The sequence below is a fragment of the Delphinapterus leucas genome, chromosome 7, assembly GCF_059928025.1.
Source record: "Delphinapterus leucas isolate spDelLeu-1000000601 "Yukka" chromosome 7, BTC_Dleu_Yukka2, whole genome shotgun sequence".
NCBI lineage: Eukaryota > Metazoa > Chordata > Mammalia > Artiodactyla > Monodontidae > Delphinapterus > Delphinapterus leucas.
In genome coordinates, this window is record NC_143135.1 from 12,906,476 (window position 1) to 12,933,160 (window position 26,685).

At 41.4% G+C, this 26,685-nt stretch overlaps 1 protein-coding gene across 6 annotated transcripts in view; it reads left to right on the forward strand.

Moving 5' to 3' along the window:
• The first annotated feature begins 2,542 nt into the window (after nt 1-2,542).
• Nucleotides 2,543-26,685, forward strand: part of CELF1 (CUGBP Elav-like family member 1) — a 71,630-nt gene continuing 47,487 nt past the window's right edge. For 3 of the 6 annotated variants that reach the window (XM_089914839.1, XM_089914836.1, XM_089914838.1), the window contains exon 1: nt 2,544-2,669. The gene's annotated coding sequence lies outside the window, so the exon portion shown is untranslated. Of the gene's footprint in view, nt 2,670-2,741; nt 2,827-26,685 lie in introns of those variants that run through there. The other 3 variants (XM_089914835.1, XM_089914833.1, XM_089914834.1) reach the window with 3 other exon arrangements.

Here is a 26,685-nt window from a genome sequence, read left to right on the forward strand (position 1 = left end):
GGGAAGCCCTTTGAAGTTAGAAGAATCTGTGTTCTTCATGTAATTGTTCTTCCACCCGACTCTGGGGTAATGGACTCTGGCCTTCCTTGGTAACTAAATGCAAGAATGACACTAGCGCCCTGCAAGGAGTGGCCCTAAGTCAAGGGGCAGGTAAAATCGGGAAGGTTACTGGTCGCCCTTTGAGAAATATCTGTTGAGCTGGACACTGTGAAAAGCATTGGAGAGACAAGAGGATAAGAAGACAGGTGTGGTCCCCGCTCTCATTTAGCTCATGGTAGGTTGCAGGAAGTTTCTGGATGCTAAACAATTCATTCTCTTTTTTCATACTCAGCACCAAGATATGTCTATTCATTAATTCAACAATATTTATTGATGAATTGGGGAGTTGGATGAAGGTAGTCAAAAGGTACAAACTTATAAGATAAATACTAGGGATGTAATGTACGACATGATGACAATAGTTAACATAGCTTTACGATATATTTGAAAGTTGTTAACAGAGTAGATCTTGAGATTCTCATCACAAGGAAAAAAAGTATCTGTATGAGATAATGGATGTTAATTAAACTTATTGTGGTAATCATTTCATAATATATGGAAATCAAATTCAAAAAAACCCCAGTATTTATTGAGCACCTACATGGTATTATTTTAGGCCCAGAGGATATAAAACAGACAAGATCCCTATCCCCATAGAGTTTACCTTCTGGTGTGAGAAGACTACAAATAAAATATGTAAAATATGAAGTACAAAATATACTATGTTAGATGGTGATAAGTGCTTTGGATAGAAACAAAGTGGCAAAGAGGGACTGGAAACACAGGTGTATGTGTGTGTAACTTTAAATAGGGTGGTCAGGGAAGGCCCAACTGAGAAGGTGACATTTAAGTCAAGACCTGAAGGAGGTGAGGAGGTGAACCACATGGATATCTGGATGATTCTATGGCACAAAAAAGAACGGGACAGATTCTCTGCTTAAAAGGTTTCTACCAGGGCTTCCCTGGTGGAACAGTGGTTGAGAGTTCGCCTGCCGATGCAGGGGACACGGGTTCGTGCCCCGGTCCGGGAAGATCCCACATGCTGTGGAGCGGCTGGGCCCGTGGGCCATGGTCGCTGAGCCTGCGCGTCCGGAGCCTGTGCTCCGCAACTGAAGAGGCCGCAGCGGTGAAAGGCCCGCGTACGGCAAAAAAAAAAAAAAAAAAAAAAAAGGTTTCTACCATCTACAGCAGCTGGGAGACAAATATAAAATTAATTGTGGTAATGTATGTGACAACATTCTATAAGCTATAATGGTCTATAAATGTAAGATGTTTTCAGTAAATTACACATAAAACTATTAACAAGAACAAGATCATATATCAATATTACAAATGTATATAAAATGATAAACTACGCCGTACAACTAAGGAATATGATAGTGTACAATTTAGGGGCTAATTGTTCAGATTTATATGGTACCAGAAACACTGTGGTTAGTGTTTTTTTCCCCCCACGGGGGAAAGAGATGCTTCCAACACATGGGAAAGCCTTTGAGCCTTCTGCTTGGGAGTCCACTTATTGTTTAGTGGTAAGGTTGGGTATAATCTGGGAAGCCAGATGTTACAGAGAAATTTGCAAACCCATGAGTTATTTGCATGTTTGGGGCCAAAAGGTCCCTGAAGTAAGTTTCCTTTCTTTATCTGCATTTTACTGTCCCACAAGGTGTAGAACTTGTGGAATAAATGACCTTTTAAACGAACGAATGAACGAACTACTGTACTGTTTGCATCCACCTAGATCCTGGGATTCCTGGGTCACTCTGAAGGAGATCTTCAGGGACCTAACCTGGGTTATTGAATTTTTTTTTTTTTTTTAGTCGGGGGAGAAGCAGGTTAGGGCTGGAACATCAGTCTCTTAACAGAACCCTTATGAGCTTCCGGGCGCTGCAAGGATTTTTGCAAGGTTGTGAGTTCACACAGCTGATCATGCTGCTAGAAAGCATTTCCCTAACTCTGAAAGCTTGCAATACACTCACATTCCACATCTCAGCAGAGAAGGAAGGCCTGGATCCTGTTGCTTATCTGCTGGGGTAGAAAGGAGGGTGTGTCATGTGCCCAGCGCTGGCCAAGCACCATCCCATTCACTCATTCATTCATTCATCTAATATTTTATTATGCGCATATTCAGTGCCAAGTAGAGATCCTTGCCCACTAGTTCATCCAGAACTCCTGTGGAGAGCCGAGAACTTCAGGGTCTCAGGCCGGGGGTCTTCCTCCAGCAGAGCTCCGAGACAAAGAGATGTGCCCTTGCCGCTCCTTGAGCTGAGGGTTCCGCCCGAGGTCCCGGGGACTCCTGCGGAGCTGCTTCTCCACTCCCCAGCCCGAGGGGGCGCTGCAGCGCCGGGCGCTCGACCCGCCCCTGAGCATTGCTCCGCTAGGATCGGCGCTGCCGGCGCACCACGGTGGTACGTTCCCTCAAGCCGCCCTCCCCCTCCTCGTCGGCCCTCCCCGCCGGTGGTAGGTGCCGGAAGTGCCGCCATTTTGGGGTGTTCTGCTCGGGCGGCAGCGGCGGCGGCGGGACGCGGAGGCTCCCCCGGGACTCGGCCTCAGCAGTGAGGAGGCGGCGGCGGCGGCGGCTGCGAAGGCGCAGGCAGCAGCTGAGGCAGCGGCGGGCTCAGGTGCAGCCGCTGGTGAGTGCAGCGGCCGCGGGATAACGGGCCGCGGGTGGGAGGGAGGGAGCGAAAGGGGCAGGAGGGAGGCGCCGCGGGGCGGGTCCGGTCCGGGCGGCCGCGGGTCACAGGGCCCTCTGGGCGCGCCCGTTCCTGGTTCCCCGCGCCTCGGAGGCAGGTCAGCGATCTCATACCTGCGTCCCGCCGCCCCGGCCTGGCGCGTCCCCCCGCGCCCAGGGAGACCCGCCCTCCTCGTGGCCTTGCTCCTCTCTCCGCGCCCTTTGCCTTCATTCTCCGGGCTCTGAGGGCTCCGTTCTCCTTTTTCCGGCCGCCGTGCCAGACAGAGGCTGCCTGCTCCGGACACCCCTTCCCTGCTCCTGTCGCCCCACGTGTTCTTGGTGCTTACCCTTGGGGGGGGTCCCCAGGACCCCCGCCTCTGGAGGGCTGCGCTTCTCCTCAGGAGCTTCGAGAGCCCCCCTTTCCTCGTCCCACATCCGCTAGGGCCTTGGCTCGCCCTCCCCCCTACGTCAGGTGCTCACCGGTTATGGCCTAGTAGCGGGGCTGGATTCTCGCACCCGGGAGCGCGGAGAGCACGGTGAGGAGCTTTTTTCGCTAAGGACCTGGTTTTGGATTTAAAGCCGCTGGTGTCTTGGTTGTGGTCCTCGGAGCAGGATGTTGTTTTAATTCTCTAAGACGGTTGCACTGGCTCTAAGTAGCTTCTCCTTGGTTTAGGCTCATCCCCATAGTTGAGGGGAAGGTGGTGCGATTTTGGTCGGAGCCTGCTTTAGCAAAATGGAATCTTTTTCTCGCCAGCAAAGTTAATGCTGCAGTTTTATTACCTTCGAGGGAGAAGGCTGTATAATAGCGTCCGATAGTGTGGAGTGCTTTATAATGTCTGCAGTGTAAGAGGTAACAGGTACCCGATGAATCGTTTACAGGAACTTCACCCTTAAGAAAGGTCTCTTCGCTTTCTTTGATTCTCTGTAGATCGAAGAGGTTTTAATTTCATTCTTTCACCTTTTCCACAAGTGTTGGCTTGGCTCTTTTCCACAAGTGTGGCATCTCTCAGAGTGGTACGCAGTTTTCAGTTTCTCCTTAAATTCTTGCTGAGGAAGAGTCGTCTCTGAGAACCACCAAGGGTTTTTTCTGTTTTAACATTAATGAGTCCACTTGGAAAATCATCCAGTTACCATAGCGTGCATAAACCATTGCTACAGGTCCCTCCCCTCCCCCCGTGTTTTTATATTCTTCTAGCTTTACTTACAGTATGTGGTTTCTAATCATGAGTTAGCCAGGATTGAAGCGTTGCTGTTAGGAAAGCGAAGCAGGAACTTTCAGCTGTTGTTTTAACCTGGAAGTTTATGGTTTCCCCAGCAGTTCTTTCATCTTGACTGTCCACCACCTGTTTCCATTAAGAATGGCCCTTGGCCCAGAGCATAGGCCTCAACTTCTCTCCAACCATTCATTTTTGCCCACGGGGTTATTTTCTCCTCAGATGGTATCTAGACTTAAAATCCATTAGCTGGTGAGGCTAGATTAGCTGGTGAGATAGAATATCTTTTCCAGCCACTTCACTTTTCAGATGAGGAAACTGAGGCTCCCGAGGTTATTTGCCCAAGATTATGTAGCAGGTGCACTTAAAACAGTTTCAACATAGGGTTTTTTGTTTTTTTTTTTAATACAATATCATGAAAAATAATGCAAATTGCCCTTTAAGATGTGATGGAATGGAAAGGGCCCCAGGCCTGGAGTTGAAGGCCTGAATTGTAATCCTTGGTCTGTTACTAGCTATAAAACTTTGACGGAGTCACTGTTTTGAGCCTCAGCTCATTCTCATCTGCAAAATGGAGGAAATCGTGTCTGTTTCACATGGTGCCAATTCAGCTTCAGTGCAGTAATGTGTGAAAGTGTCTGTAGTATAAGAGGTAGTGAAATTTTGAGCCAGAATGATTTATTTTTCTGAAGATTTCCAGTTATTTTTGTTACTACAGAAGTAACAGATTCATTATTAAAAATGCAGATAAGCCAGAAAAAAGAGAGAAACTCACCTTTAGTCCCACCACTCAGAGGTGATTGTTAATATTTGTGGTCTTTATCTTATTATCCTTTTTATATGCTGTAGAAATGTTTATTATTTTAACAAAATACGCTTATCCTAGTTACAGTTTTGTGATATGTTTTTGAGTTTAGTAGTAGGTGATAGGCATTGACAACCACATTTTAAATGATGCCCTGTGTTTAAGCTCCAGCACATATGAGTTAGGCCAGTGGATATCCCAGCATGGGAGCAGAGAATTTGCTGTTTTAAACATGCTGGGCTTGAAGAAGAGGAGAGGAAGGGCAGAGACCTAACGTTTATTGTACGTCCGTCTACTGTGTGATTTTTTTTTTTTTTTTTAAATATTTGGGCTCTGCTGCTAAATGTGGAGTGTGAGTCGTGAATTCCATGCCCCCTCCTGTGACTGCCACTGCAGCTTCTTTAACTTAATTTTCCTGTGAGGCCAGATGTAATAAGGAACTGAGAAGTTACAAGGTGGTGGTGGTATGCCTTGGAAAAGGAAAGAGAAGAGCTGTCACCTGGAGGCCAGGGTGAAGAAGTTGGAGGAGGTAAGAGCATAGGCTCCTCTGCTCAAGGCTTTGGGTACTTCCAACAAATTGCTCTGTTCTCTGTAAACCAGTGAGTGAAGCTCACTGGATTTGGTGAAACTCTGTGTCCTCTGCCTTTTTTTTTTAACAGCTTTATTGAGATATAATTCACATACCATGCACTTAAACAGTTTTTGGTATATTGCATTATTAATTTTAAAAAATTGTGGTAAAATATATAACAATTTTCTATTTTAACCCTTTTTTAATATTTACATTTTTTAATGTAAAAAACACATAACCTAAAATTTAGCATCTTAATTATTATTATTTTTTTATAGCATCTTAATTATTTCTGAGTGTATAGTTTTGTAGCATTAAGTACATTCATATTAATGGGAAACAGATCTCCAGAACCTTTTCATCTTCTAAATCTGAAACTCTATACCCATTAAACAACTCCCATTTTCTCCTTCCTCCCACCCCAGCCTTTCATAACTACCATTCTACTTACTGCTTCTATGAATTTGACTACTTTCAGGTATGAGTGGATTCACAACAGTATTTGGCTTTTTGTGACTGGCTCATTTCACTTACTGTATCTTTAAGGTTCATCCATGTTGTAGCATGTGACAGGATTTCTTTCCTTTCAAAGGCTGAATAATATTCTATTGTATGTATATACCACATTTTGTTTATTCATTTATCTGTTGATGAACACAAGTTGTTTGTACCTTTTGACCATTGTGACTAGTGCTGCTATGAATAAGGGTGTGCAGATATCTCTTTGAGACCCTTCTTTCAATTCTTTTTTTTTAGTATTTATTTAATTAGGCTGCTCCAGGTCTTAGTTGCAGTTTGCGGATCTTTAGTTGCGGCATGCATGTGGGATCTAGTTCCCTGACCAGGGAACGAACCTGGGCCCCTCTGCGTTGGGAGCGTGGAGTCTTAACTGCTGGACCACCAAGGAAGTCCCCCTTCTTTCAGTTCTTTTGGATAATATTCAGAAGTGAATTGATGGATCATATGGTGGTTCTATTTTTAATTTTTTGAGGAGCCTCCATACTGTTTTCCGTAATGATCCCACTATTTCACAACACCACCAACAGTGCACAAGGATTCTAATATCTCCGCATCCTCACCAACATTCGTTTTGTTTGTTTCTTCTTCTGTTTTTTTTTTTGGCCGCGCCACGTGACATGCAGGATCTTTGTTCCCCAACCAGGGATCAAACCCATACCCCCTGCAGTGGAAGCTTGGAGTCCTAACCACTGGACCGCCATGGAATTCCCTTTTCTTCTTCTTTAACAGTAATGGTCCTAATGGGTGTGAGGTGATCTCTCGTGGTTTTGATCTGCATTTCTCTGACTAACGATGTTGAACATTTTTTCATAAGCTTGATGGCCATTTGTATGTCAGCTTTGCAGAAAGGCCTATAGAAGTCTTTTGCCCATTTTTAATTTTTTTTTTGGGGGGGCTGCATTGGGTCTTTGTTGCTGTGCGCCGGCTTTCTCTAGTTGCGGTGAGCGGGGGCTACTCTTTGTTGCAGTGCGCGGGCTTCTCATTGCGGTGGCTTCTCTTGTTGCGGAGCATGGCCTCTAGGTGTATGGGCTTCAGTAATTGTGGCACGTGGGCTCAGTAGTTGTGGCTTGCAGGCTCTAGAGCACAGGCTCAGTAGTTGTGGCGCACGAGCTTAGTTGCTTAGCGGCATGTGGGATCTTCCTGGACCAGGGCTCGAACCTGTGACCCCTGCATTGGCAGGCGGATTCTTAGCACCACCAGGGAAGCCCCCTTTGCCCATTTTTAAAAATCAGATTTTTGTTGTTGTCGTTCTTGTGAGTTGTGGTACTTTAAATATTCTGAATATTAACCCCTTAGTAGATATATATGATTTACACATAGTTTCTCCCATGCCATTTCACTCTGTTGTGTCCTTTGATGTACAGAATTTTAAGCTTGATGGAGCCTCATTTGTCTGTTTCTGCTTTTGGTGCCTGTGCTTTTGGTGCCTTATCCAAGAAACCACAGCTTAGTCCAGTGCCCTGAAGCTATACTCTGTTAAGCTTCTAGGAGTTTTATAGTTTTAGGTTAAGGTCATTTTAACCCCTTTTTTTGTTTGTTTGTTTGTTTGGCTGTGCCATGCTGCTCGGCTTGCAGGATCTCAGTTCCCCCAACCAGGGATTGAACCCGGGCCACGACAGTGAAAGCCTGGAATCCTAACCATGAGGCCACCAAGGAACTCCCCCATTTTAACCATTTTTAAGAGTACAAAAAAAAAAAAAAAGTACAATTCAGTGTCATTAAGTATGTTCACAGTGTTGTGTAGTCATCACCACTCCTCTGTTTGGAAAATTGAAGTTTTCTTCACCCCAAACAGAAACTCTGTAACCATTAAGTAATAACCATCCATTGCTCCCTCCTCCTAGCCCCTGGTAACCTCTGGTCTGCTGTCTGTCCCTGTGAATTTGCCTATTCTGGATATTTCATGTAATTGGAATCATATTTGTCCTTTTGTGTCTGGCGTATTTCACTTAGTGAAAAACTTAGTGTTTTCAAGGTTTGTCCACGTGTAGCACGTATCAGGACTTCGTTCCTTCTTGTGGTTGAATTTCTCTCCTTATTGAGGTCAGGGATGACTCTTTCATCTTGGTATCTTGCCCTCTTGGTGCTCCATAAAGGCTCTTGAATTGGTTAGAATTCATGCTCTTCATGTGGATTGCCAATTACCGGGGGATGTCCACTGACATGCTCAAATCTCTGGAAAAATTCAAACGTATCAGTGTGCTTAAAAGTATGTAACAGGGCTTCCCTGGTGGCGCAGTGGTTGAGTCTGCCTGCTGATGCAGGGGACGCGGGTTCGTGCCCTGGTCTGGGAAGATCTCACATGCTGCAGAGCGGCTGGGCGCGTGAGCCATGGCCGCTGAGCCTGCGTGTCCGGAGCCTGTGCTCCGCAACGGGATAGGCCACAACAGTGAGAGGCCCGCGTACCGCAAAAAAAAAAAGTATGTAACAGTAACGCAGATCACGGTTAACAGCATCATTTCTAATTTCTAATCTAATGATAATTTCTAGTCATTTTCAAAATACAGATTATGTATGGAAGAAGTGTCACATAGAAGGTATAGGCAAGTTTCTGCTTTTGCTGTATAATTAATATATGAATATTATACAGCTTTTGCTGTATAATTAATATATTTTTTGTTAGAGGGGTGGAATGATATCCAGGTATTCCATATTGTATAAAGTTTATAAACCTGGCGTTTAATGGCCTGCTTAGAATTAATAACGAATACTTTGAGGGTAAGAGCATTTTGAAGGTTATCATAAGCCTCCCAGTTTGTTTCAGTATATTCAGAGTATTCTCATGCATGAAAGGCTTTCTTCTCTTTTCCTTTTTTATAAATTTATTTATTTTATTTATTTACTTTTGGCTGTGTTGGGTCTTTGTTGCTGCACGTGGGTTTTCTCTAGTTGGGGCGAGCGGAGGCTACTCTTCGTTGTGGTGCGTGGGCTTCTCTTGGGGAGCACGGGCTCTAGGCACGTGGGCTTCAGTAGTTGCAGCACATGGGCTCAGTAGTTGTGGTGCACAGGCTCAGTAGTTGTGGCACATAGACCTAGTTGCTTCGGGCATGTGGGATCTTCCCGGACCAGGGATTGAACCCGTGTCCCCTGCATTGGCAGGCGGATTCTCAACTACTGCGCCACCAGGGAAGCCCCTCAAGGCTTTCTTCTTAAGGTGAGCTTTTACTTAATTTTTGGAGGTTCATAACTGATTTTGAGCTGTTTGATTGTCTACTCTTCTTCTCTTTGCTTTTTGGACCTAGCCTCCAACTCCCATTTTCCTCCTCCCCAGTAAGTAATAAAGGAACTTTAATATTAATCCTTGGGACATGGGATGAACTGAAAGTTTTATTTGGTTAACCCTTTTGTCCCAAACAAGTATAGTAAATTCCCTACATACGAACGAGTTCCATTCTGAGAGCATATTCGTAAGTCCAGTTTGGTCGTAAGTCTAACAAAGTTACCCTAGGTACCCAGCTAACACAATCGGCTATACAGTACTGTACTGTAATAGGTTTATAATACTTTTCACACAATGCATAAAAAACAAACACAAAAAACATTTTTAATCTTTCAGTATAGCATCTTGAAGAGTACAGTGGTAGAGTACAACAGCTGGCATACAGGGGCACGTTTGCATCTTTGAAAGTTCACAACTTGAAGGTTCGTACGTAGGGGACTTACTGTATTACAGGCCTCACAGTACTTAGCACATGGGATTTTATTTTAATGTTAGGGAGGATTTATATACCTCTCTTCCTTTCTTTTTTTCTTTTTTTTTTTGCTACGTTGGGTTTTCGTTGCTGCATGCAGGCTTTCTCTGGTTGCAGCGAGTGGGAGCTACTCTCTGTTGCGGTTGCATGGGCTTCTCGTTGTGGTGAGGTGGCTTCTCTCATTGTGGCGTGCAGGCTTCAGTAGTTGTGGCGCACAGGTGTAGTTGCTCCGCGGCATGTGAGATCTTCCCGGATCAGGGATCGAACCCGTGTCCCCTGCATTGGCAGGCGGATTCTTAACCACTGCGCCACCAGGGAAGTCCCTGTATACCTCTTTTTCAAACAACGTGAACCATTATTTTGTCCAGAATTATTCCTTGATTCTTGATTATTTTTGGTAATTAAAAGTAGAATGTATCATGGAAGTTCAAGTATTTCACTATACTTTTTTTTTTTTTGCGGTATGCGGGCCTCTCACTGTTGTGGCCTCTCCCGTTGCGGAGCACAGGCTCCGGACGCGCAGGCTCAGCGGCCATGGCTCACGGGCCTAGCCACGAACCCGTGTCCCCTGCATCGGCAGGCGGACTCTCAATCACTGTGCCACCGGGGAAGCCCCTCACTATACGTTTGAAACAAGAATTAACTTTCTATGTAGGCTTTTTGAGTGGAACTTACACAGATTCTGCTAGTTGGTTGCTATTAATATAATCCTGTATTTACCTGCACACTGTGCTGTGGCATTCTGAAATGGTCAAAGAGCAAGTAAAATAGAAACAAGAAAAATTTTTATGCTAATTTTTTTATTGGGGTATAGTTGATTCACAAAATTATATAAGTTTCAGGTGTACAGCATAGTGATTCACAATTTTTTAAAGGTTATACCCCATTTATAGTTATTATTAAATATTGGCTATATTCCAAAACAAGAAATTTTGAACAAAACCTACAGAATTAGTCTTCCCATAATTAAGAGTTGATTCTAGGATGTTCGAGTTCTTAAAATTGTTTTGAAACCTGTGGTTTGAAAGAATGATGTGACTTGACTGGGGTTTATAAGCATTGCTTGGGAGGGTAAGTTTGACAGCTCCAACCTTTGGTCTTAAAAATTGGTAATATCACTGAGTGACCTTAACATTTCTGAGTCTTTTTTCCCATCTTTAAAATGGAGATAACCAACTTGGAATGTAATGTGAGAATTAATTGAGATAACTTAAGCTAGGCACTGAATAGTGCCAGGTACAGTGTTGATAATGCTATTTCCTTTTTTCATCCGTAAAAATGGGCCTGCTACTTATCTCATGGGTCAGTAATGCAGTTCAACCAAATAAGAGACACTGTTAAAATGAGTAGCAGTGCCATACATAGACAGTAGCTACTGTCAGCGTTCCTTTCCTTTCCCCTTTTAGGTGTATTTTGTTTTGCATTTTCCTTTGTCCATTGTGGCTTAGGGATAAGATTGTTTCCTGAAGTCCAGCTCGTGCATCTGAATTGTTTTGCTATGAAGAGTGTCCTTTCCCATAGAACCTTTAAGCTCGTTGATCCCTGTGGAATGCTCAGGTAATGTGGTTTCCTAGATTCATCTTCACTGTCTACACTTCACGTGGGAGTTTGTTGATAGGGAGTCTTCAATGTTCATAGGAAACTGAAAAATACAGATGAATATATTATTGGATTTGCTGTAGGGATACCTGGGTCTCTTCCTAGTTATAGGTAACTAGTTTTAGGCTTGGAGAGAGGGTGGGCTCTAATATGTAGAGTTGTAATGTAGATGAAAGAGTTAATCAGTTTTAGCTTTTTGCTTTGTAAACTATATTGTCTCAAGAACCTTTATCTGAGCTTTGTAATTTGATAAAGACAGTTTTCTTGATGAGATCTTTGTAATTGTAACTTGTTCTTGTCATGAAATTGGCTTTAGAATCTCCTTGAAGTACTGGTTTCCTTACAGAATTAATCAGCATAGCTGTTCTGTAGGGTTCTTTTTGTTTTGTTTTGGTTTCTTCTGGCCTCACCACGCAGCTTGCGGGATATTAGCTCCCCAACCAGGGATCAAACCGGGCCCGCTGCAGTGAAAGCGCCAAGTCTTAACCACTGGACTGCCAGGGAATTCCTGTGTTCTGTAGTTACTTTTTTAACCTCTGCTATGCTGTGGAAGCCATGAGCATAAATTTGTTTATTTTTAACTTCTTTGAGTTCCAGACCTGTAAAAAATTTCAAGAATGTTTTATATTCATCATAAACTGCACATTGACTTATTAACACATTCTTTCTGCTAAGGAAATCTTTAATTCTTCTAAAAACGTTATCTCACAGGCTAGAAGGATAAATACCAAAATTTTCTCTGAGCATTGGGGCATGAGCAACTTTTTTTTCTTCATACTTGCCATTGTTTTTAAATTTTTATACAGAGAACATGAAATTCATAAAAGTTACATTAAAATTAGACTTTGTGCTCAAGAGATAAGAAAGCCTAGTTAGGGGAGACTGAGTATAAAATATCTTAATAAATGATTTAAAGCATTTTAACTCTTAGAGCTTTGTGAAGTTCTGATGTGACCCTCAGTCAGCCAACCTTTTTCCCGCTTTACGAGAAATGGACTCACTTTCAGAACAGCTTATGGATTGTAACGTTTTGATTTTTCTGTTCCTCCACTTAAAACATTTGGCAGCAAATATGAAGAGGAATGGCAAGTTCTGGTTTAGAGGCTGCAGTGAGATCTCACTTAATTGATTTTAATATGCTACTTTGGGGATGTGTTCATAGGTTAGGAGTGTAGCTTTAGAAAGAACTGTTCACTAACTTTGTGACCTCCATAGCTATGTTCAGCTTTGACAAAATGGAGTTAAAATCACTCCCGCCCCCCCTCCCCCCCTCCCCTGCCATGTTGAAACTCCATTGAAATTATGTTCCCAAATTGGGAAATGTCTTTAGTTTGGGGATTATACAAAATGAAGATTTTCGGTTCTAAAGCCGTTTAATTTTATAGTGTTATACTTTTAATTTTGATAGGTCAGTAGTTTTCATTTACATAACATTGCTACTTTTTAGCAAAGGAATCACTAAATTAGAAACTGTCACCACTTTCTCATTGTTCTTTTTACCTTTTTGTTTCCTGTGAGATTGAAGCAAGCTCTTGCAGAGTCTGTGGGAATGTGTGATATTTTGGTGATAATGTGGGGTAACTAATTGTCTACTGTGAGTAGACTGTCTTTTTTAACCCAGTATTATTTGGACATCTGTTCAGTTTTTGCTAGTTTCTGTTTTGTACAGATAATTTACTGTAGGCTTTTCCCAGTTTTTTTGTGCTTGTAGCTTTTGTGTGTGGGAAACATTCTTTTCTGCTCCAGTCCGCCCCCCCCCACCTACTATTACATAGCTTAGCTGGTGTTTCTCTCTTGCATGAGTTGTCTGCATGATGTTGCTAACTTAACCATGCTAGGTTGGGTAGGATATTACCAGGGAGAAACACCTTTGCTGTCCCTGCCGGCTGCCTGCCTGATTCTGAACGCTGCTGTCTGATCAAGAGTCTTAGGGGGTCCAGGGAGTGAAAGGAAGTCAGGGTGGTGGTGACAAGCACCTTGAAAATGTATGACTGACATTCATCAGTGAGCTGGTTATTCCTGCACATTGAAACAGTACTGCTTTGTGGTTATATAGTCATTTTAAACCTTATAGCAGGCTTCCAACTAGGATATTTCACTGGAAGCTGTTTATGTGGTAAAAAGACTATGTATTCCTTAGGTCCATAATTCTTAGATTTATGGCCAGAGCAAGAGGAGCAGGCATTGCATTTTGTGTTCTTCAGCCCTTCCCTGCTCATGGTTCAATTTCTGTTTGTCATTTAGTGCCTAGCTAATCTTTGTCATGAAGCTTTTCATGTCCATTCATTCTAATACTGTATCATAGGATGTTATTTAGTGTTAAGATTTTTTTTTCATTTCAGTGAGATTTTAAGGTTTTCTTGAGGATGGAGTTTGCCTTATTGCTTATTTAGTGTATTATATATCTTTTAAGGAGTCAGGCATGCAGTCCCTACCCTAATTATACTCTGTGATCTAGCCCTTCTTGTAACAGTTCAGTGGGCCGTGGCCCAAGCTGGGCACATCAGTTTCTTCTAGGTATTTGAGATTGGAACTGAGAATCGTGTCTTTAGGGAACAAACAGATCACCTCTATTCAGAGAACTTGAAACATATAGACTCAGATGCTGGGGCGCAGCCAAGTTCAGGCTTAATACATGTGGAAGCAGTGAAGGCCAGTCTGCAGGGAGGGAGAATTAAGTACATTTATCCAGAAAGAAGCATTGATGAGAAATGTAGCTCTGGAGAGAGAGGCAGTCTAGAAGCACATGCAGAATAGAAGCCTGGGTGCAGAAAGGCTTTGCAGGTGTGGCTCTGTTGTACTTTCTGCCTTTGGGTTCCATGAGATACTCCAGTATCTTTTCAATTAATGCCATTTTTTTTTTTTTTTTGCTTAAGCTAGTTTGGAGGAAGTTCTCTTAATTACAACCAAAAGAGCTTTTAATAAAATGCTTAGTGCAGAACTCTGCCCAACATTTCTTAAATTGATTTGAATTTTAGAACAGTCAAGCCTGGGATCATGGCTCCTTGGAAGATTGCCCTTTTCCCCCAGCAGCCTCCTCACCCTCGGGCTTAGGCTGCTTGGGGTTTTGGCTTCTCCATCTGTAGTGTAGACATTCATCTGTGTTCTCCCTTTGGTGCACCAAGTGCTTTTCTCTGGTGCTTTGCCAGCTCAAGAGTGAGGGTTGGCTTTTTTTTAAAACAAGTTTCTAATGATTATCTGTGTACAACTAGTTATTTTTAGGCATGTAAGACTGATAATAAAGTAATAATACTATTTCAGGTAGGAAATTTAAAGTGAGCCATCATTTATAAAGAATTTTGTGAGGCATGTGAATTAGGTCCTTTCTTCATTTCTAAAGTAGCACATTTGCTTGTTTCCTGATTGTTTCCTCTTAAAAAAAAGTTGATGGACTTGAGTGGAACACAATAATGTGGGTTGAACGGCAGTTGAGACTTTAAACAAAGGGTAATGGTGAATGGCTGTGTGCCCAGTTGATGGAGTCTTGTCTGGTCTCAGCTCAGTTAGTAACTTCATGAATGATCTGTAATAGGAGCATCACAGTGGTGTTTTTCTCTTTGAGAAATGTTAATGAGGGAGAGAGGGAAGCTCTGAGAAGGACAGTTTAATGCTTCTAATTTGATTTTTTTTTTCTTCTTGTGATCATTTGGTTTCTGTTAAGTTGAAAGACTGTATTCCAGAGAAATGTAAAATTTCTCTGTAATATTAAAACAGGAATTAAAAAGAAATGTGGATTTGTATACTACTAGGAAGGAATAGATTTGCGGGGTAGAAAAAGCTAGAAGTCGTTGTTTTACATGGGAGGTCAAATTGTTGAGAAAATAAACCTACAGTGTTATGCCTTCATACTGTACTGTAATGTGTGTATAGTATTGACCCAAGGGCTGTTCATGGAAGAAGTTATACGTTTTTACAGTCCACAGTGTTTACTGATATGGGGCCCTTGCACAAAGTAAGTAATTGATAAATATTTGTTGAGTACTATATGTTGAGTGGCACTTAATTTTTTGTTTTGAGACAGTTCAGTACTAAGGACTAGGAATAGGAAGAAAACTTTTAAAATTGAAATTCTGTGAATCCATTTCTTCAAATCATTGTCTTTTGAAAATAATCAGTACTTTAAAGCTCCAAGGAGTTTTCTGGGGAATAAAATGTAAGCAGCTTTCCATTCAAAGACATTAAGTTGGCTAAGATTTGTACTGTAAAAGCCTTCATGTATCTTAAAACCTCATATTGTATATTGCCTGGACAAAATCAGAAGGCTCCTAGACAACCCTGATTCTGGCTCTGTTTTCTGTAGCTCCAGAAAATAAGAAAAGGAGAATCTGATACTACTGGCAGTCTATGCTCTCTTGCTTTTCTGGGCCAAGACATGCATTTAAAAATAAAATCAAGGAAATCGTAAACCAGTAGTAAAAACAAATAAAGCACCCAAGAGTTTGCCTCTTCTCATGTCCTGTGCCCTGAGTCTCTTAGATTGTCTAATATTAAACTAAAGTGACAAAACTATGCTCGGGGCTTGTCCTCTGCACTTCCTATTTAAAGTTTATGGGAAATAATCATGAAAAGACACCATATTTATTATATCATTATGATTTTTATCATATGCCGTTTTTGTTTAATAGCGTCTGTATGCATTTACAAGTCCAATTTTTTAAGCTTGCAAACTTCTTTACTGAACTAATTTGGGTTATAGATTGTGGTGATGGGATTGGGAAACTACTTAAAAATAACTCTTTGGGACCTGCTACAGGAAAGCTTAGGTGAGTAAATATATGAAAACCAGATACAATATTTCTATGGAATCTCTTTTTTTTGATGTGGACCAATTTTAAAGTTTTTATTGAATTTGTTACAATATTGCTTCTGTTTTGGTTTTTTGGCCTTGAGGCATGTGGGATCTTAGCTCCCCAACCAGAGTTAGGAATAGAACACGCAGCCCCTGCTTTGGAAGGAGAAGTTTCTCTCTCTCTTTTTTTTTTTTTATCTATTTATCTATCTGTTTGTTTATTTTTGGCTGTATTGGGTCTTCGATGCTTCACGAGGGCTTTCTCTAGTTGCCGCGAGGGGGGCTACTCTTCTTTGAGGTGCGAGGGCTTCTCATTGCAGTGGCTTCTCTTGTTGTGGAGCACAGGTTCTAGGTGCATGAGCTTCAGTAGTTGTGGCTCGCGGGCTCTAGAGCGCAGGCTCAGTAGTTGTGGCGCGTGGGTTTAGTTGCTCCGCGGCATGTGGGATCTTCCCGGACCAGGGCTCGAACCTGTGTCCCCTGCGTTGGCAGGCGGATTCTTAACCACTGCGCCACCAGGGAAGTCCCTCTGTGGAATATCTTGATGTCTGTTGTTTACCTTTAGCTGACAGTATATCTTGTCTCCTTAGGTCCTTTTTTTTTTTCTCTTTAGACTTGTGAATTTGTGATTTGTGTTTTACTTTTATAGTACGGTTATGAATTCGGTTTCAACACGTTTTATCTTAGTGGCATTTATATTTAGGGTTTTCAGTAATTATTAGTTTGAGATCAGGGAAAGATTTTTATGAGCACAGAGACACTTCTTGAGCTTTGTTCCAGCTGCTTTCTAGCTCTCAAGTTATTGTGGATCAGGCCTAGGAAAGCTGAAGTTTTAGATTATTACTGTGAAATCAAGTTCTATTTTTATTTATTAATGTTAATTTGTCTGGTGTAACTTTGCTCTGGGCTAAGTAAGACATAGAGGAATGTTTTCTTTTGAATTCTGACTGCTCCACTTCTCTTAACAAACCAGATCCACAGATTAGACTTGTAAATGATCTGTTTTCTTAAGGTATCTTCTAACAGAATGGGTCTCAGGGGAGCTGAGCGCCAGCACACATTTAGCTGGGAGTGACAGTTCATCTCCCTGAATTACATCCCCTTTGTCCATACACAGCAATTTTGGAGGCAAGACTTGCAATTTAAACTCTGTTCTGGTCTAATCAGTGTGATTTATTTTATAATCAGTTTTATTTATTATAATTATTTTGTGTGATATGTTTCTGACATAATCATGTAGGGAAGCTGAAATTTCTTGAGTAGAAACTTGCTTTGGAGAACTTTGAAGTCTTGATAGGAAAATACTGAATATAATTTATGCTGTATCATGATCTGGAAAGATATGGAAGCATACGTAGGTCACTGAAACTTTATTGAGCTGTATTTATTTAATTGTTTTTATGAATAGGGAGATTAAAACTTGAATACATTTAACTCTTGGAAGAGAGTCACTAAAACAGTTACTATTTCTTCAGAATTGTATACTATATGGGAAATAATCATGGAAAGACACCAGGTTTATTATATCATTATTGTTTTTATCATATGCCATTTTTGTTTAATAGCTTCTGTGTGATGCATTTACACGTCCTTTTTTTTTTTTTTTAAGCTTGCAAACTACTGAACTAATGTGGGTTATAGATTGTGGTGCTGGGATTGGGAAACTACTTAAAAATAACCCTTTTGGACCTGCTATATTTCTTGAAGGCAGCTTGCTGAAGAAAAATTAGATCAGGCTTTCTGGATTGCTAGATCCAGACCATCAAAAAATGCTCTGACCGGGCTTCCCTGGTGGCGCAATGGTTAAGAATCCTCCTGCCAATGCAGGGGACACGGGTTCGAGCCCTGGTCCGCGAAGATCCCACATGCCGCGGAGCAAATAAACCCATGCGCCACAACTACTGAGCCTGTGCTCTAGAGCCCACGAGCCACAACTCCTGAAGCCCAGGCGCCTAGAGCCCATGCTGTGCAACAAGAGAAGCCACCGCAATGAGAAGCCCGTGCACCGCAACGAAGAGTAGCCCCCACTCGCTGCAACTAGAGAAAGCCCGCGCACAGCAACAAAGACCCAACGCAGCCAAAAATTAAAAAAATGCTCTGACCAAAAGAAAAAAAAGCCTGCTGGATCCACCCCCAGGAATCCTCGTGGGTCCCCATGGTAACAACCTCCTTGCTTACAACTTGTCACTGTGTAACTGTCACTGGGGTTCAAAGAAAAGCCAGTATATCAAGAACTGTGTGGCATTAACTACTCCTTGGTAAAATGCTGTTGCACATTTGCAACAAGCCAGAAATAGAAAGTTAAAGTTTCTGTGTTCCATTAATTAGATGCTTTAAAAAGCTGCCTAATTATGGTAAGGTGCAGTAGTGGGAAGGTGGTGGGTGGCCAAGGCAGGCATAGGAAGAAGCCATAGGCTCCGAATGTTAGGACCTTCATTTTCTTCTCTAAACCTTTCATTTTCCAAATGAGGGAAGTGAAATGTGTTACTTAAGTTCACATAGAAGCAGAAGCAGGATTCCATCCCAGATCTTCTCATTTTCCAGGACGGTTCTGCTGTCTCTGCCCACACATCACATTTGCCATGGCTCTACTTTTCAAAAACCAAGTATCAGTTTCTGAGGTTAGGAAAAGACCTTAGAGGTCATGCAGGGGAATTTTCTACCCAGTGGAGGAATCCCTTCTACAGCATCCTGGGCAGGTGCCCTCTGCCTCTTCCCTCAGGTGGGGGTTACCTATCTAGTTAGCAAAAACCCCACTGCCTGACTTCAAAGAGAAGATAGTTTTACATGGCTTTCCCATTTTAAAGCTATAAGCTTTATTTTTCTCCCCTTATAAATTAGCAATTGAAAATCAGACCGGAATGTTTTTCATTAGCCTGTTTATCTCCGTTTAAGTCATGCTTGTCAGTCATGACAAGGCAGATAATTCGTTAAAAGAATTATGTCATGCCTAAACTCTAGAACTTTGAAAAGATAATGCCATATTTGGAACAAGCTAGTCCTTTAACAGCTGAGAGGGAAGAGATGATAAATGCTATATTCAGCTTAAAGTATTTTATAGCGTGCTTAATAAGATGAGATGATGGTGAGCTAAAGAGTATCAAAGAGGCCTCAAAATATTTTAAAAATAAAATCAAAAGCCAGATAGGCAAGCTATTTTGTATTTTTTATGGTGCATTTGTGACTGTTTTTGTCATTGTTTAGAGTAGGTTCATTTACACAGAAGTGAGTTTTGGATTCAAAACCAACATTATTTTGGTAATTATTAATTACACGTACCAAAAAAGAATTTTTTTTAAGGTCCATTTCTTGGATGTCATTGTTGCTCAATATGCCAGTCATTTAATGTCCCTTCAGTAAGTGCTTCAGCTTTTATTTCACTTTTCTTCTTTCCTAACTGCTTGAAAGGTAGTAACAGGTAAACATTTAAGATTATTAGCTTGAGGTGTTTTTTTTATACCTTTTAAGCAAAGCATAAATGCATATTTTCTAATAAGGTATACAGAAATGTTTTCAGTTTCTTATAACCACAGATACTTTTTCCTTGAAGAATTTACCATATTTAAAAATGGAGAATTTGGCTCCAATGTTAATTTTTCTTTCTGTCTTACCAGAAAGTTAATGTGAAAATGCTGTTGGCAGTCTTTTGCTGTCTTGACTTCAACACAGTAGAGAATGCTATAATGAAAATGTGGCTGAGTTTTTAATATTCTGGAATTTCATGACCACCAGCACTTCTTGTTGTGCAGCCAGGGTAATTAAGGTAATCAAATATTTTAGTCATTAGCGGGTGTGGCCTGGCTCTGAAAGAAATCTCTAATTGTACCCTCAACCCAGTGCCCTTTTCCCTCATTTAGTCCAAAACATATTTATTATTTTTGTCATTATTCTGGTTCTTAATTTGACCAGTGAATTTTTGCTTAAAAGTTCATCATACAGTTTTTCTTGATAAGAAAGTGTGCTGAATTACAGTGTAATGACAGAAACTAGCTGTTAGACTTCACGTTTTGGGTGGGAGGTGTGGGGAGTGAGAGAGAGAAATGAAAAGGAGAGGAAGGGAGGGAATGAGAGAGAGGAAGAGAGAGATGGTTTCATCCGTACCATTTTGTAGACAAGGAAACTTGAGGTTAGGAACCTCAGGGAGGATAGTAACTTATTGGGGGCATCCAGCTATCAAGTTGTAGGTCAGGGCTGGGCTTTGAGTCCACACTCCAAATTCTGTGCTATTTTCCTTTCCTTTTCTTGCTTCTAGAGGCTAAGCCTCCTGAAAATAATGTAATAATTGGGCTTCCCTGGTGGCACAGTGGGTAAGAATCCGCCTGCCAATGCAGGAGACTCGGGTTCGAGCCCTGGTCCAGGAAGATTCCCACATGCCGCGGAGCCACTAACCCTGTGCACCACAGCTACTGAGCCTGTGCTCCAGAGCCCACAAGCCACAACTATTGAGCCCAGAGTGCTGCAACTACTGAAGCCTCGCACCTAGAGCCCGTGCTCCGCAACAAGAGAAGCCACTGCAATGAGAAGCCTGAGCACCGCAATGAAGAGTAGCCCCTGCTCGCCACAACTAGAGAAAGCCCGTGTGCAGCAACGAAGACCCAGCACAGCCAAAAATAAATAAATAAGTAAATATTTTTTTAAAAAATGAAAGAATTTATTTTTGTAACCACTCCTTTTCATGTAGTAGTATAATTTTTAACTGTTAATCAGTAATGTAAATTCATTGTCTTATTTTAGAAGTTCTTACCATTGAGTTAGGAAAAAATGGGCGTATCTTTTAACTGCCCTGGTAAGATACTGTTTGCGACCTTACCTAAACTGTTTACCTGTTTTCTTGTTGAAAAGTAGGAGTGATTTAACCCTAATGAAAGTGGCATGGAAATGTGGTTTTAAGGTAGGTAGCATTTATAGCATCTTCGTGTCTTTAAAAAGAAATGCATGGAGTTCCTATGGGCAGATAGGTGGGGGTATCCCTCCCACAGGTCATTTAGTAGGTGAGAAAACTGGATGTTACATCTTTATTTGGTTCCTTAGTGAGAAATGATGTGACATGAAAGACTGTCATCTCCCTTTTTTTACCCTTCTTCTTAAAGTCTGGTCCCCATCTTCCAACTCCCATGCCCCACAGCCATCCTTTTGGCTCTGACATTGCTTCTTAATTCCAAACAGCCATATTCCATGAGCTCCTAGAAAAGAGAGAGAAAGAAATCACCAGTCTCTTGGCTGCCTTGCAGTCAGTGCCATTTTTACCAGTTGGTCTGCTCTGTGACCATGTCCTCTTTTGACTGGACCCACATTAAAGTGTGTCCCAAATGCTATCTTGATATATGTCCTCACTAGCAATCTTGTTTTTTAAGTCTCCATTTACAGGTTGATTCACAGTGGGAGGGAGAGCCATGTTCAGAAACTTTCTGATAGCCTGATTTTTCTTGTCTTTCATCTCTTTGCTTCTATTTATGTTCTTTGTAACTCTTTCTTGAGCTTGCACCTTCTGCATAGTTGACTGTATTATATCATCTTTGAGGCTGCAAAATAAAAGTTGGAAGATTTTAAAGTTCCCAGAATAATGTTGTCGCCCACATTGCACATATGTCACATTTTGAGTTTACTAGTTAAGCCTCTAAATATGTACTTTATATACAGTATGTGCAGTGTGATGACTTAGGTTGCCATGAGAACCTAAAAATTTTAGGCTTAAATGGTTCAGTAACAGACACATTTTTTTCCCTTTATTGTCTTAGAGGAAGGCTAGGTTTTTCTTTTATCTAAAATACTTTTTACAAATTGAGATATTAGGCAGTGACTATTCTCAGATATCACGTCTTGCTGACAGGATGGGTAGCTTCTTTGTTTGCCTATTATCAGTCTTCTTTATTCCAATCTTCCATGCTCTAGTTTTTTCCCTCTCTACCTGTCTCCTGTTACTTTCTGTGCTACAGGATAGAATTAGAAGTAGGAAACTGGAGGCCTTAGCTTCTTAAAAAAAAAAGTACACCTGGTAAGAGAGGAAGTATCTAGTGGGATGTTCCTCAGCAGATCTACAGAATTCCACTCTCCTGTAAGCCTCCTGAGATGAGCTGTGGTAGTAAAATTTGCTTGGGAAAAAAAAATTTTTTTCCTGAGGCTTTTTTTTTTTTTAATTAAAGTTATGGTTGATTTACAATAGCTTGAGATTTTTTTTTGAGAAATACTTATTTGTTTATTTAGGCTGTGCCGGGTCTTAGCTGTGGCACATGGGATCCTCATTGCCACGTGTGGCCTCTTTAGTTGCGGCATGGGAACTCTTAGTTGCGGGATGCATGTGGGATCTAGTTCCCTGACCAGGGATCAAACCCAGGTCCCCTGCATTGGGAGCTCGGAGTCTTACCCACTGGACCACCAGGGAAGTCTGAGAATTTTTTTTAAAAGGCATTATGTTAGTCTGCATCTAAAACAATTCAGATTCTTTTGAATTGGGATATATTGTTTTGGATAATTTCTTGGCCAGGGTGACTTGTTTATTCTTGACTAGGTTTAGTCATGAAGATTCCCTTCTTCTTGGACTAGGAAGTGCAAGAGGAGATGACAGAATGTTAGAGATGGAACAAACTATATATCGTTTAGTCTTTGGTTCTTAAACCTGTTTTGGATACTGGACCCCCTTTGAAAATCTGGTGAAAAGCTATGGACCCATTTCCCTATAAACATAAATTAAGTACATAAATATATTTTACATATATATAAAATTTTGCACATAATATAGTGGGGTTTATGGCATCCATGAAATATCCATGAATTCTACAGGTCTGTGGACCCTAAATGTGGACTCCTGATCTGGTCCAATACCATTTTTCACTTGAGGAAGCAGGTAACAGGAAAGAAATGACTTGCCAATGGCCATACTATAGGTGTGTATAGCCATTTTGATTTTGTGGTTACACTTTAACCACCCTTGCTGTATACAATTGTGGTGGTTTGCATTGTGTTGTTTATCTTTACGTAAGTAATCTTAATGGGTAATTAAAGCTGTGATCTCACCCAAAAAATAACATAGTAGTCCACAATAAAATACACTTTGGGAAATCAAAGTTGCTATAACAGGCCTGCTCAGAAAAATTAAATGTATTAAAAAAATGTATAAGACACTAACACAGTTAAGAGATTTTAAATAAAATGTTGAACACTTGCATGTCTTTGTTTTGTGGGACATGAAAATGCCTCCACTGCTGGAATTCTGCTGTGCTCTTTTCTCTTTTTTTTAAAAAAAAAAAAATTAATTTTTGGCTGCGTTGGGTCTTTGTTGCTGAGCGCCGGCTTTCTCTAGTTGCGGCGAGCGGGGACTACCTTCTTCGTTGCGGTGCGTGGGCTTCTCATTTTGGTGGCTTCTCTTGTTGCGGAGCACAGGCTCTAGGCGCGCGGCTCCAGTAGGTGTGGCACTCGGGCTCAGTAGTTCTGGCTCACGGGCTCTAGAGCGCAGGTTCAGTAGTTGTGGCGCATGGGCTTCGTTGCTCCGTGGCATGTGGGATCTTCCCGGACTAGGGCTCGAACCCGTGTCTCCTGCATTGGCAGACGGATTCTTAACCACTGAGCCACAAGGGAAGTCCCTGTGCTCTTCTTTTTCAGCACGTCAAACAGAGTGTGGACAAGGCTGTGCCTTGCACTATGAGATCTAGGTGGTGGGATTCAGAGATCAGTTTTGCTATAATTTGGCATAATTTGCTCATCATTACTACATTACCTACAAAAGGTAAAGAGAAAATTTCAAATGGTCAATTTGCCTATAAAATATACTAAAGTAAATAATTATGGTGAACCAATTAATTTTAAGAATTTGAAGGGTTTTCTTTTTTTCAGTTTTAGAGAAAGCGTTTTGCTGGGGTGCAACCTAGTATGTTTATTTATGTCCCCCCAGCAACCTAGTATGTTTATTTATGTCCCATAAACTGGAGGATTGTGCACACACATATACCAGACATGTCAGTGATGGAAAGGAACTAGGCAATGTTCTCCTCTCTGGAGCTCCCCTTCGCAACTGGGTGACTTAGCAAGTATTTTGTAATCAAAGATCTCAAATGCACAGTAAGTATTGGTTGATTCATTGAGAACTAAAGTACAGAATCATTTGAACCCATTAACCATGCATTTTCTTTCCTTCTTTGGTTCCCTGCCTGTCTTTTTTTTTTTTTTTTTTTAAACCATGCATTTCTTATCTTTGGAGAGTTCACTCTGGCCAGAAATTAAGCTTTTCATATATTTCACATTGAGATGAATCTGAATGAATTGTTCCAAGCAAAGTAATTTTTAGAACATAAACATTTGACTTCTGATTATATAAGCCAGCATCCTGGGAAATATATTTTAAAAGTTGTATCAAATTTATTTTAACTTGTAAATCAGAAGAAAAGAAAAAGAGAGACCTAAAACTGTCTGAGAGTTGGAATGAGACCTTCATTCTGAAAGCAGCAAAGGGCCCGTGAAGCCTAGGACCCTTCACACACATGTGGAATAACCTTTTTTGCATGTTAAGTTCCAGGATTTAAATGATAAATTAAGCCTCATGGCTGCTGCTGGCCTGGTAAGAGTGCAGCCTGCTGAAGTTCTCACAGTGTCTTTCCTGTTTGCTGTGGCAGAGGGATTCTTGGTGTAAGTGACTGAAATTATCGGGAAGTTCCTTCGCCAAAATAGAATCTCAAACCTTTCTTCAAGTACCGGCCTGTGTGTTTCTGTTTTTTGTCTGGAGCATGTGAACACAGTGCATGTGTGTGAGATAATTGGGCTTTCACTAATGGCCCCCTTTCAGCAACCATGTATGGATAAAGCTGTTCAGGTCCCTGCTCCTCCCTCTCTGAGCAGGGAGGAGGACCTGTTTTGCTGAAGCTGCTGTTCCACTTTTCAGCTTTCTATATTTGTACAGCAACAGCAGGAGCAGCCCACTAGCTCGGCCGCGTGGCTGCCCTGTGCGCCCATCCTGGCTCTGGCCTGCTCAGGGCTCAGCCAGGGCTTGCAATTTGTGTTCTTCCGTGCGTCCATCTGTCTGTCTGTGTACATTTCTGTGGAGGACTGAGGTTTTCAAGTTGAAGAGGTGACCCGTTTGTCTTTTTTGTTTTGTTTTGTCAATTATAAATGGTAAAGAATGTTTCAGAATCTTGGGGATGGGGTGAGGAGACAAGATTTGTATTATTTAACAAAATATATTTTAGGGAGAGGATGCCAAACTGGTAAACATAGTGTCAGAAATGGTCTCTGGGTTCTCTTAGAAACTTTTCTCGTTAAAGTAGTAGTGTTTTTTCCCTTTTGTTTTTCACTTGTCACAAAGCCCAGTTCTTAGGGGTGGAAATGAATTCCTTTCCTGGCACACAAATTTCCTGATGTAAGATTTGAGTAGAAAAGGCTGAGACTCGTTTACCCCCTTAAGAAATGACCTCATACACATCTTTTTGGAAGAGGGTACAGAAGGGGCTAAGCCTCTTCCCTTGGCCTTTTGCCGGGAAAGGAACTGTGGGAAATGCCCCATTGCTTTGGGCTTTGCAGTGGCCTATGCTGTTTGCACAGATTCAGAGTGCTTTGTAAAGTTTGGCCTTACCAGAGGGCTTGTAATGTTTTTTGGTGTCATGTCTATTTAAGGAATAGTATGGGACATGACATGCAGACAGATTTCAGTTTATTTCCAAAGAGTATTGGATTTGTTATATATTTAAGGAGTACTCTCGTGCTTTGTCATGAGATATTCTGATTAGACAGAAATGAATTGCTCGATCTTGATCAACTTAAGTCTAAATTCAAGTTGGTTTCTTTGTTTTACCCTTTCCTTTTACTCCCCTCCCCCACCCCCCCCATGAGTCATAAGCATGCCGAGTTGGGAATAGAACTTGTCAGCTGAATAGGGATGAGACAGTTCTCTGCACATATTTGTAACTGTGGCCCATGAGGAGAGTAAAGGACTTAAAATGCTGGAGAAATACAGTCACTGAGGCAGCTTCTTCTGTGGCTGTGTGGTATGGTTGCAGGGTTCCATGTGACCATTTACTGATGTATTCTACCTTTGAATCACTTAGGAGTCTGTTGTTCTGTGACTTGTCCATTGTTGGCTTCAGGTGTATGTGTTTGTGTAGGGCCTAGGACCTGGTGCTGAGTCTCTCATGGGTCCTACATACTTGATGACTTTATAAAATACTGTTGAGTGTGGCATTAAGTGGGCTTCAGCTTCCCCTTGGCAACTCTTAGTGCCTGTCTCATTTTGCCATTCTACTAATGTTTTCTCATTTATACCATGAATCACTATACACTCTCTTTAGGGTCTATCATTGGAGATTAAAATCAGTGGCAGCTCTCTGATTTTACTGCTCAACCTCAATAAAGGACACTGGTTTAGCACATCTCTATTTCAGCTTTCCCTTTGTTCTTGATCTTTAAAAAAAAATTATAATTTTCCTGGTCTCATTAGTTATTTTTTTCATTGTATGCTTTTTGAAAGCTTCCATAAATCCGTTTTTGATATGATGCGGGAGGGTAATAAATAAATGTTTATAAATAAATAAGTGCTCTTAGAACAAGTGGTTCAGTATTTCGTAATGAAGGTTACACTTACACTGGACGCGAACAGGCCCAGTTGAAGATTTGTCAGCCAGTCATTGCCTTCTTATCTACACCCCTCCCTCTCCTTCTAATAGGAAATATTTCTGTATAACGTTAGGTACTCCATTTTGTTGGGATTGACATCTACACACTGCTGTATTTAAAGTAGATAACCAGCAAGGACCTACTGTATAGCACAGGAAACTGCTCAATATTCTGTAATAACCTTAATGGGAAAAGA